Source organism: Microtus oregoni, unplaced genomic scaffold (genome assembly GCF_018167655.1).
Source record: "Microtus oregoni isolate MIOR12 unplaced genomic scaffold, Mior012 000050F_008, whole genome shotgun sequence".
Taxonomy (NCBI): domain Eukaryota; kingdom Metazoa; phylum Chordata; class Mammalia; order Rodentia; family Cricetidae; genus Microtus; species Microtus oregoni.
The window spans coordinates 231,664-245,205 of NW_024543232.1; the positions used below are offsets into that span (position 1 = coordinate 231,664).

General features: G+C 36.9%; 1 pseudogene; it reads right to left on the reverse strand.

Moving 5' to 3' along the window:
- LOC121436935 overlaps positions 1 to 13,542 on the reverse strand; it is a 63,083-nt pseudogene that overhangs the window by 14,902 nt on the left and 34,639 nt on the right.

Below are 13,542 nucleotides of genomic sequence, written 5' to 3' on the forward strand. Positions count from 1 at the left end.
GCAACTATGTGTGAATCTAAATTGACCACAGAAAAATTTTAATAACAAAAAAGACCGACACATATAAATATGGTATTTTGTTATTGCTGTTGTTTGAAACAGTCTTTTTTCTCTGTCGTTAAAGCTGGCCTGGAACTCACTATGACATTCAGGCTGGCCTCAAACTTGTGACTATCCTACCTTAGCCTCCCTAGGTATACCACATGCTAAGGTTTTAGCTATTGCAGAATATGTCCTATATATGAGGTTAAGTTGCTTTTGACAATAACTTTGAATTCTTGGAATTTAATGTAATTAGTGTTTCCTTGTAATTCAGAAAATGAGAGTGAAGAGAATAGCGGGGAGGGGAAGACAGAATATGAGATTATCCTCTGACTAGTCATGGCTACTTTAAGACATTTAGTTTATTGAAATTCAAGTAACGGATGGACAGACTTAAGTTCTTGGTGGCATATACTGCTGGATAGGAGAAGTATTCAGAGATGCTCAAAGCTCTCACCTCCACCAAAGGCAGGTACACTAGCTAGTCACAGAAGTCAGGTAGTGGTGGCACACACCTTTAAGAATCTATCTGGTCTCTTCGTTGATCTAGTAAAGTGATGATGAGACACTATGCTTGGAACAGCGCTGCTCTTCACATACAATCAATGAAAAACACATTTCAAAGAGCGATAAAGAAGAAAGACCAAATGACAAGGTGTCCTGAATTATTGCAGACATGTGGTAAGTAGCCCAGGTAATAAAGTTATTTTACATTTTTATGTGGCCTTCATCTGGGAATTTATCAAAATTATCAAAATATTACTCATTATAGAAGTCTCACTTCAAATACCCTCTTCCAGAAAATAAACAAAACAAAGAAAATCCTGCTGAGCCATTTTGCCCACCCTGTTTTTCTTCTTTATCACACCTTGCCTCCTGCCTTTGTACCTGCTGAAGGCAGAGATAATACATTGACATAACATATAAAGATAATATAATAATAATGATAACCATATATACCTGCTTCAGAGTAACACAGGGCCTGGACACATAGTGGGTGTTCTAGTCAACATCTAGACAACATCTAAAACTACAATATCTAATCACATAGCACTGTAGTGATAATTTGTTTGTATTCTAACAAAGTTTGCCAGAAGATCAGCGTGCAGAGATAAACCACTAGCTAGTCACAGAAGTCAGGCAGTGGTGGCACACACCTTTAATCCCAGCGCTCAGGAGACAGAACTGATGAAGCTTTGTGAGTTCAAGGTCACTCTGGGCTACACAAGGTGGAATCTGTCTAAAAGAGAAATAGAACTCACATAAAGGTGATCCATGGGATCACATGTTTTTGATCCTAGCACTAGGGAGGTGGAGACAGGAGTGATATGGCTGGGCCAAGAGAAGAATATAAGACGGGAGGAGTCAGGTGCCCGGGGGCAGGCTGAGGTTTCATAGAGATAGAATTTTAGTCTGAGGAGTCATAGAGACAGGACCACCACTTTACTCTGAGCACTGGTAGAGGTAAGAACTCTCTAGTGACTGGCTGCTCTGTTTCCCTGATCTTTTTCAACTTTCACCCCTGATAGCTGACTCCGGATTTTTATTATTAAGACCCATTAGAATTCATGCTACATAGCACTTTGTTTGTTTGTTTTTTTTTTGGTGCGTGTGTATGTACAGTGTATGTGTGTGTGGTATATGTGCATGTGTGTACACAGGTGTGCATGCAGAGGACATCAGGTGTCCATGTTATCACTCTTTGCCCTGTTCCATTGAGACAGGTTATTGTACTGAATAGGAGCCAGGCTATAAGCCAGAAAGCCCCAGCAATCTTCTTATCTCTGCCCCTTACCTCTGCGGCACTGTGTTTATAGGCAGAATTGGCAACACCCACCTTTTCATACCAGTGCTGGGAATCTGAAGCCAGGTCCTCATGACTGCACAGCAATTACTCTTACCCACTGAGTCATCTCCCAGCCCCATCACTCGTGTTTCCAATTCCTGTGGATGCGACTTTGATTCTCACAATACTTTGTGGTGGCAAATAAAAATGTAGGAAGGCATAAACAACTTCTCAGAGGCCTAAGCTAACTAGGATTCATAGTTGGGCTTGTACAGTTGACTCCTGTCTAACAGTGCTTTTTCTATTAATGCACCTGCTTGTCAAATCTTGTGAAATTTTGGATAAACAGCATATAATACACGCATGTATTGAAGTATCATACTGAAATTCATTGATATGTACAATAAATATATGTTAAATCCATCTATTATATTTTATAATAAACTAAATGCTGGGCCAGCAAGATGCCTTGGCCCAGGTAAAAGAACTTGCCACCAAGACTGACAACATAAATTAGATCCCGGAGACCATATGGTGGAAACAAAAAGCCAACTTCATATCCCAAATTGTCCTCCGAATTTCACAGACTCACTGTGAAATATACAAGGCCCCTCCAAATAAGTAAATGTGATAAAAACTTAAAAATAGATAAACTAAGCATTGAGCGGAGTATGGTGGCACAGAATTTATGAAACTGAGGCAGGAGGCTCACCATGAATCAAAGTCAACCTGAATTACATAGTAAAACCATGCCTCAAAAATACAATACAATAAGCATGCTGCTGAGCTAGGACTTGCACCATAATGGTATTTGTTGTTCTGGCAAACACTCAAGTGCTTAAAATGGGGATTGCCTATCTGAACATTATCTGGGAGGCTTAACTGAAGAACAGCCATCAGGTTTGTTCGTATTTGAGGTGGCTATTGAGCACGGGCCCCCAAACAGCTTTATCATGGGGTTCCAGTATACTTGAGGGTTTGTTTGTTTGTTTGGGTTTTTGTCACTAACAGGAAGAAAATTGCTTCAGAGGGAAAAAAAATCCATCTTTCTCACAAACAATATAAATTCTGCTATTTGGAAGTGATTTGAATTATGTTGGATATAATTCATATGGGGAAGCTCTCCAGCTTGAGGAAATACTCTTGGGCACAAAATGTACATAAGTAGGATTAGTGAGAAATCTAATTTTGCAGATGTATTGAGGGTATGTCAAATCTGGATTTACATACAGAAAAAGAAGTTTGAAAAGTCAGCTCTGAGAATGTTAACCATCATACACCATTTCTTAACAGGAACTGAAGATTTGTTTAATTCTACTGTTAGTCCCCTAAGCTAAAGTACAAGAAGTTCTTTGGAATTAAGGGACAACATTTGTTTTGTGTGTAAAGAATGGCAAAGATGATCAAGTGGATCATTTAAATAGTGGAAAGACACAAAATGCCTTTCAATTAACTGCACTGGGAAGATGCGAGTGTCCCCGTTGAGTTTAAGTCTACAGGAGCAAAGTCCACTTAGGTGGCTTTGTGCTGCTATCACAGCGCTGGCAGAAGCCATCCAATTCTCAAGTATCTGAAGTGGAACGTTCGATTCCAGAATATAAGTAAGTACTTTACCAATCTACCAATGTCACCAAGATTGCCCAAAGAATGTAAGATAAGGCAGAGGTAAAACGAACAGCTTCAATCAGTGAATCGGAGTCTATTGTAGAAGATGAAAAAGGAAGAGCACTCCTCAATTGCAATTTAAAGGCATCTTTTGGCCGCCCAGTCTCTGATGCTCTTCATACCAGACAGCTGAAATAACTAACAAAATAGAACTCCTTTTTTTTCTGTTTGTTTTGATACAAAGTCTCATACAATACAGGCTAGCCTTGAACTTGCTACTCATTGTGTAGTGGAGGGTCACCTTGAATGCCTGATTCCCCTGTCTTTACTTCCTAAGGTACTGGGACTAGTGTGTTTATGCCACTATGTTTAGCTTTAATAAAGTATTTTTTAATTAATTAATTTATTTATTAAAGATTTCTGCCTCCTCCCCGCCACCACCTCCCATTTCCCTCCCTCTCCCCCATCAAGTCCCCCTCCCTCATCAGCTCGAAGAGCAATCAGGTTTTTTATTTGTATCGAGGTGTCACTGCTTAGCCTTGCCTAGCCTGGAACTCACTCTGTACATCAGGCCAACCTAGAGTTCACAGAGATTCAACTACTTCTGCTTTTTTGAGTGCTGGGACTAAAGGTGTATGCCACTATGCCTAGTTAACAAAATACTTTTAAATCATTTATTGCCTGAATTAAAACATCTTTAAAAGCATCTAACACCAAAAATTTAATTTGAAACAGTCACCTCAAATAATAACTATTAATATTGGGCAAAACTAAAGCATGATTATAACACATTATGCAAAACTAAAATGACCCTAAAAACATTTCATTGCAAGAATTAGTAAAATACAGTTGATGACTAAGAATATTTAGCATAAAAAGTAAAGTAGTCACAGGTATGGGACTATATTTTGGAAATATTATAACCCCCAAAGCCATTTTATTTACTCTAGAGAGTAACTCTTTCTGCTCTAAATAACAATATAAGTATGAGAAATCTATAAAACAAGTACACAGTTCCACTCTTTAGGAGTCTGTGATGATTATAAATAAAATATATTTAGTCTTATAGCTTTGAGACACTTCATGAAATAAGAAAAATACCATCCATGATAATATTGAAGTTTCAAATAATGACTAGAAGTTTTTTCATAGCCTACTCCTTTCCTATTGTGCCATTTGGTAATTATTCACATCCACAGCAGTGATTTGGTGGTATATGAACCAACATGTAAAAGAAGTGGCAGGCAGGCCTGCTTTTTGTCATGCCAGACTCCTGCACGGCTAGCTTTACACCCGAAATAACAACACATAAATTGCATTCATTTAAACACTTCCTGGCCCATTAGCTCTAGCCTCTTACTGGCTAACTCTCACATCTTGATTAACCCATTTCCATTAATATGTATCGCCACTTGACTGTGGCTTACCAGCATGAGTCTAACCACCATGCGTCCTGGGTAGGAGAAGCATGGTATTTGCCTGACTCTGCTTTCTTTCTCCCAGCCTTCTGTTCTGTCTTCCCCACCTACCTATGTTCTGACCTATCAGGCCAAGCAGTTTTACTAATTAACCAATGAAAGCAACAGATAGATAGAAGACCCTCCTACATCACCAACAGGAAACACGGATCCCTTATTCCACCTTCTTCCCCTGCCAGAAGTAGCTCCACATACTAAAAACAAATAAATTGCCGCAGGTGGACTGTCAATTTTGTCTATGTGGTTCAAGAAGACCTAGAGTTGCTGCAGCTTCAGTGACTGTCAACTCAGAAGACAGATGTGTGACCACAGTACCATCATCAAGCCAACCTTTAATAATGCTGTAATTTTTTTTTACAAAAAGGAATACAAGACATGGAATACATATTTTGGATCTGTGGCTACTACACGCTCTCAACTATATAACTTGCAAGAATAAAGCATGGATAATGTCTAACAGTGGATAAGCATCACATCTGAAGTCCTGAGTGTGTTCAGACTCCCCTAAATCTGACAGTCTCTGATCCCCTTTCTATTTCTGTCCTATCCCTATAGATTGTGTAGAAGTTAGAGGGCAGAAGTAGCCTGCTTTGCCACACATTCTTTGTGTATGTTGAAGAGTTGACTGGACAATGAATTTAATGTGTCAACGTACTTAAATTGTATGCAATGTTCAACTTCCAATTCATTTTTATTTATTTCATTTATTTTTTTGAACTAAAATGGACTCTTTGGAGTAGCTTTCAATTCATGAAACTATTGCCCAGATAAAGAGATTTCCCAACAACCCTCAACAATCACAGCCTCCCCAGCTACCAATATACCACACCAGAGAGGTTCATTTCTTGCAGCTGATAAGACTACCATTACCACCCTAAGTCCACCGTTTACCCTGAGGTTCACACTCGATGTTCATCAAACGGGTTGAAGCAAAGGTATAATGATAGGCATACATCACTACAGTACCTTAGAAAGTATTTCTGCTGCTCTGTGTTCTGTCTATTCATCACCACACCCACTACTGATCTTTCTTTTACTGTCTCCACAGCTTTGCCTTTTTCAGAATGCCATATATTTGGAATCACACAGCATATAGTCTTTTCATTTTAGCTTTTCTCAGTTAATAATATTCATCAAAATCACTTTTAAAGAAATGATTTTCAGTTAAATATGTGATATTTTTCATGTAACAGCTGCCATGTTTTATTATGGAAAATTTTTGTGCCAATATTACAGATATTAAGTCACAAAAACATTTCCCAGAAACCTTTTAAAATAAAGATTTGATTTTATATGAGTTAATGATTTCTCTTTAGTAAAATATAATATTTGTATTGCCAGAATAACACATTCATTCATTTTTCTATAACTGCTCTCTGAATGTGAACAAATGGATTCATTTAATCTTAAAATTTTCAGTCCACAGACCATTTCAGCAGACATGATTCAATTAACTATTAAAAAGCAAAAATAAAACAAAAAGAAAACTCCTCTCCTGGATAGCATAATTAAAGTCCGCCATGCTCCATTTCTTGATTACCCCATTTCCTGATATGAAAAGGAAAGGCTTGTTGGATGGGAATGGCAAAAGAAGCTTGCACTATCAGGAATTAGCAGGCTTCACCCATTTTTCAGCAGAGCCCCCATCTCAAGTGAATGTCTACATTTCATTGCTTCTTTAGCTCAAATGAATCTTTAGCAAATAAGGAATTCCCATTAATCATCGCTTTCTGGCTCCCGATTCTGACTGAGAGCTTTACCCAGACACCTAAAATTTACAGCCCGTCCAAAATATTATCGTATTTTGACAGCCGTGTCCTCTACTGTTTTGTACATGATTAAGATTTGTTTTTGTATCTAACCGTAACCACAATGTTTGAAAAGCACACCAGGATTAACAATCTTGTTTTGTACATAAGGAAATCTGAATCTTGGTCCCAGTTCTTCTATGATTGGTCTCAGCCACAGGTTCTAAAGAAGTCATTAAACGTTTCTGGGCCACAATTTCTCCACTTATATAAAGTAAATCCCTGGCAACACTAGCAACTTCAGTTTTATAAAAGCAACACTGGCTGGGAGCCTTGTGATTTCATTTATGACAAAGAGGATCCCCACCAAGAAAAAAAAATCACTGCAATTTTTCTTTATAACCCAAATTACCTTGTGACACCTCCTTTAACTCCACCTCAAAAGTACTGTTCACTGTAGAAAAATAAGCAACACACAGGAAAACTTCTCATAATCTCATTCCTTGGCATTGCATGGTTATTAACATTTTACCACTTCTTAGTTAATCTATCAAAGTCTCTATACAAGTGGTATTCAATGACAGCCTACCTGGAACTAGCATCTCTAGATCCAATTTAACAGCTACCTTTGAAGCCCATGACCTTCCTATCTTCCCCTCCCATACACATACAGCACACATTTGACAACCAGTAACTATTTCTGCCTACTGTCATTCACTGATTATCAACTATGGGCAAAGCACAATTCAAAGAAAGCTATACACTGCTTCTTTTAATCTTCACAGAGACTAAATGCACATTAAAAGAGGTAATAACTTGACCTGAATATGTGTGTGATGGTAGTGGTGGTGGTAGTGTATGTGTGTGTGTGAAATTTTTCTACTGTCATGACAAAACACTATGACCAAGGCAATGAACAAAAGAAAATGTTTCATTTGGGACTCGTGGTTGCAGAGGGTTAGAGTCTAAACCCATCATGGTAGACATGGCAGCAGGCAAGCAGACATGGCAGTAGCTGAGAATGTACATCTCAATCCATAATCATGAGGGAGGGAGGAAGGGAGGGAGGGAGGGACGGACGGACGGACAGACAGACAGAGAACACTATCTGAGAATGACCTAGGTGTTTGAAACCCCAAATCCCCTCCCCAGTGACACACTTCCTCCAAAAAGGCCATACCCTCTAATCCTTCCCCAACAGTCCCACCAACTGGGGCCTACGAATTCAAATCTATGAACTCATGGGGGTCATTCTCATTCACGTCGCCACAGCATGCATCTCCTTATTTTAACAAATGCATGTGCAAACAATATAGAACTTAACTTCCCTGCAGTGATTCTAAACACAGTTTAAAGAGGGACAGGGCATTTATTCCTCTAACTCAGGGAAGAAGCAGCTAACAGTGAATGATAATATAGGTATATTTCTAAGAGAAAGACACTGAAGAAGTTCATTGTAGCTAATGTCTATTAGTTCAGAGAATGAAGAATCCAGAAAGCCAAGTAAGAAAAAAAATTATATTATTTTATGGTTATGTCTTGAAAACTTGTGATTGCTTGTTTGACTGAGTTTCATATTATTTTTTCCTGATATTTCATTGTATCCCTACATTTAGGCAAAGCATATAAAATGTTTTTATTAGTTCATTCAGAATTTTGTATAATATGCTTTGATTATATTCACCCTCTCCCCCCTAACTCACCCCATATCCACACACCCTTTCCTACACCTGTAACTTGGGTATCTAACTGTCAGTGCTTATAAGCCCTTTCCATGTATAGAACAAAGAAATCCAAATTTATTAATGATATTTGACTTTTAAATTTATAATACAAATATATAAGAAAAATAACTTACATCTCATTTCTCAGTAAAAATCCTAATATATGGGCTGCCCTTTTCTGAAGGGAAAGGAGGAAGAGAGGATCTTGGGGAGAGTGGTATGGAGGAGGGACTGGGAGGAGAGGAGGGAGGGAAAACTGCAGTTGGGATGTAATATATGAGCGAAGAATAAATAAAAAGAAAACAAAAGAGAGGAGAGACTAGTCCCAGATCTATAATATCTTGAAAAAGGTTACTTGGTGCTCCTGACACAAAGAAATTGTGTACAGTAAGTGGTATTTATCATAGAAATATGTCAGGCTGAAATATAGCTGTGTACCTGAAAAAAAACTAATTTCTATTAACATTAATGTATGCATACATTTTATTTATTTTTCTATAGCTACAAAATGGTAGTGATATTTGTTCTATATATAATTCTGACACTGACGATAAAACTATTAAGAAAGTTTACTCAGTTCTGCATTTCTTTTCACCTAATAAGAACGCATTACTAAGAACACTATGCTCTGGGCCGCTGGAGGTGGCTCAGTTGGTTAGGTGCTTGCTGCTAATCCATGAACCCAAGGCTCAGAAACGCTATCAGAAAATAAGACAGAGAGGCATAGAGGGAGATACTCCATGCTTACTTGCCCAGTCTCCACAAGCATGCACACACAAGCCTCAAACACACAAGGCATACATATGTACACCCACCCACACAACACACTCAAAAAGGAATGTTGTGTTCAATGGTTATCCGCACCGAGTTAGGATGCTATAACCTGCACTGATTTTGAGGATCTTCAGTATTTGTCTTTCTTCCCATTTTGGGGTTCAATTCTGAGTAAAGGAAACATTTGTTTGACTGCGCTCAAAGCTGTATACAGAAAACAAATTTAAAAGTTCTGCTTCTGTTCATACTGTCAATACACTGCCTCTATTCATTCCCTGTTTTTATTAATTTCTTCTTAGTGCTTCAGAGCTCATATGGGCTTCCCTTCAGCAGAGCTCTTATGTCAGTGTGGTCATGGAGAACACAATGTGTGTTGTCCAATATTTCCATACCTACAACACGATATAGAAAGCAGACACCCACCTGAATTCTGGCTGATCCACTGCAGAGACTGCATTCAGAATTCTGTAAATCTGTTGAAGCTGAAAATACACCCAAGATTTTTAGATCATGATTATTCTAATGGAGTAAACAAAAAGAAAGAAACATAGGAAATTGAAATTAAGAAGCAACATTTAATTTTCTTCTAGTAAATGGAGCACTGACAATGAACTACACATTAATGGTGCCACTTCATACTTATAACACTAATTACTTTTATGCATTAGTTCAATCTATTCATTTTGTAATTATCAGGGATTGGATTCCTACAAACTAATAAAAAAAACCCTGATGAGCACAACATAAAAATAAAGGACATTAAAAGATATTTCAAAAGAAAGCAAACGAATCAATCCACATACAATTAAGAATATCAAATTTGTCAATCAAATCAGCAATTGCGTGTTTTGGTTTGGTTTTTGAAGCAGAGGCTTGTTAAGCACTACAGACCTGCGTGGAACTTAACCATGTAGCCAAGGCCCTTTGCTCTGCGTCCTGAGTGCTGGGCCTACAGGAGCCTACCAACGTGTAGTGCTCCTCAAATCCGTTGTTTTAAAAATAGTAGCACTCAACAGTCGAGTACAGGTTGATTGCTCCCCACCCGAAATGCTTGGAAAAGAATTATTTCAGGTTTTTCAATTTTTTGGAAGATTACATTATATATAATGAAATATCCTGGAGATGGAAACAAGCCTAAACATGGAATTTATATGTCATGCCTAGCTCGTACATATAGCCTGAAGGTGATGGTATATAATATTTGCATTATAACTGCAGTTGTGTGCGTGTGTTGGTTTGTTTGTTTTCTTGTTCATTTGTTTCTCATATGTTATACAAGACTCTAACCACTGAACTGTATCCCTAGCCCAGCTATGTCAGTGCTTTTGGCTGTGACCCCTTCCATGGGTGTGGACTTTCCCGCTTATACATCATTTCATCACTGAAAGAGTTTTAGATTTGGGAGTATTTAAGATTTCAATATTTCAGATCCAGAACACTCAATTTGCAAGTAGGAAAAATCAATACATTAATATACACTCGACGGTAATATAAATTGGCCCAAATTTCCAAATGTAAATTTTTATAGCATGTGTCAATAGTTTTAAAATATTTATACCTTGTTACTCAGTATATTCTACTCTATATGAGCCTACTCAAATCTAAATATAACTGGTCATTACAAGGCTATATTAGATTGCCCAAAATTTGAAATCAATATCTCAACTAATAAAGATGTTAAAAATATTACAAAATTCACCTCTGGTGAAATATCTTGGGCAACATTAAAATTCACATTGTCAAAGAGTGACTAAAATTTCAAGAGAGAACCATGAAAACAGGAAGTAAAAATCACTATACGTATATTTATGATTTTATTTAATCAGAACCTTTTTCTAGCGTTGTAAAAAATTGTAGAAGTACATCAACATAGTAAGAAGGGATTGGTAATATTGATGCTTTAATTTCCTTTATGAACTTTATTAAAACTACAGCTGGGTAACAGAACATAATGTTTAATAAAAAATTTAAGTATCATGTGGTCTCTCCCATTTACCCTGACACACATATACAAAAGTAATAGAAGTCATTGAATCCCAGAGCTATGAATGCTGGAACACACAGCTTTTACTTTTGTGGCATGATATATAATCCATTGTAGCAGGGCTTTGAGATGATATTTACATTATCCACAGGGACATTATCATTTAGCAGGTGTGTTTTTTCCTACTTTTTGTCCCATGGTTTATGCTATCTGAAAAGAGGGATAATCACTTGCTTCCTTTGTCCTGCTATCACACAGTAATTGCCTTTAACTCAGTCATCTTAAATATCTCAATTATCCCTACAATGAAAAAATGAAAACATAAGACTACTTGCTATTCACTAGTTAAAATAATTATGGGCAAATTGGGGAAATTATAAAGATAGGATTTTACTAACTCTGCTAAATCCAGTTCTGCGCCATGTCTAAATCTGTTTGTGTTTACCTATGCATCAGAAATCTAAACAACAAAACAATTCTGAATCTTGAAATTGCATTTCGAATGTAACAGAAATGTACTTTGTTGACTCATGATCATCTTTGTGAACACAGGGCAGATGGTAGTATTGGTAATTCCAGACTAATTTATATGTGTCATTGTTCCATTTTAGATTGATGCTAAGTAGAGAATAGCATTGTTTTATGGCTGAAAGGAACTTATAAATCATTTATTCTACCCTTGATATTTTTCAAAAGAAGGAGCCAAGACCCCAAGAGATTAGGTGACAAACAAAATTCTAATAGTTTCTCAACTGTAATTGGCTGTTTTTTCGTGATTAAAAAAATTCAGTAATAATATGTGTGTATAGAAAGGACAGTCTGCGTCTAATTGGACAAAGAAATTGCTAGAGAATAATCACCACTTATGTATAAGTTATTCATTCTCATCTACCAAGAGCCCAGCCTCACTGCTACTTATAATTAATGATAGACGGCACAATAGAAGCTCCTACAATGGGAGATTCCTCTCAGCACTAGTGCCATTTATCGGGAGTGGGGAAAAGAGGACTTCATCTGTGCTGCCCAGACAAAAGGAAAAGGTAGAGGAAATAAGCTCTTTATAATTAGAGTATAGGAAAAATGTAAAAAACCCTGTTTCTTTCTTACTGACAAATTAATTCACAGAATCTCGATTCTAACAGGATCCTAAGCCCTACATTCCTATAATATAATGTATTTGCTTTATGAACTACGTAGTATTCCGCTAGGCAGTGAGAAACATAATGACAATATTTAAAAAAAAATTCTACAAGAAAATGTTATGTCTTAAAAGTTACGTCACTACATTCTAAAGATATAAATATGTCTAATAGACCTAGGCATATCTGCTAATATTTATATGAGTAAATCAATTAGATGTTATGAAAAATTAACTAGCGAGTAAGTGAATAAAAAAGTACCAGGATACGTTTAATTATGTAGAGATTAAGTCCTGAACACATTGGAAGAGTCATTTATATTACCCTCCTGGGAATGACCACAAAAATTTACATCTGTAAATATTTACTAAATATTTACTGTCCCACTAATCTTGCCTAAGAGTGTCATATCTCTAGAGGGCAGATATGAAGCACTCTGAAGGACAGGAGAATGTGACAAATTAAAAAAACAAAACAAAACGGATTGAGGGCCAATTTCATGTGAAATCTTGGCTTTCTAAAAAGAGCAGGGAACATACTGTTTCGGCAGTGTCAGCAGGACTTCCAAGGGAATTCAGGTGAACAATAATGTCCTTGAGATCTTGAGACATTCTTTTGAGCTCAGCATCTATATTTTCTGCTAATCTGTAGCTACACAGGCAATTGAAAGAAAGAGATTAACAAGAAACATTTTCTCACCTCTACCGTAACTGACATATAGAGACGTAATTGCCAACTAGATTTGTTTCAATTCCCTTATAATCACATTGGTTCTCAATTATGACTGAGGACATTGTCTCTTGGATTCAATGTTTGCAAATGTATTGCTATCACAACCTAAGACTACAAAGGCAAAGGCTTTCGTCTCTGATGAATGCTGCAGCAAAGAAACCCTTTGGGGAAAACAAAATGTATGCATAGGACATTTACCTAGATAGAAGGCTAATGTTTAGCAATATTCAATAAATGTTGAGATTGCTTCAATTATAGAGACTATACAAAATTTCATAGTAAAACTTTATATGATATACTATAGCAAGAAACAAAGAATAATATGAGAAACGAGCTTTACAACAATAAAAAGTAGATAAATCTGAATTTACTACAAACTGATTAGTGATCTAATTTCCACTCAAAAATGTTTGTGAGACAGAGTGGGGAGGGGGGAGGGATGGAGAAAGATTGATTGATTGACGTAGTCCAGTATATTGATATGTTTACAAGAATTAAAAGTGGCCAGAAGATTTTTCAAACTCACTATC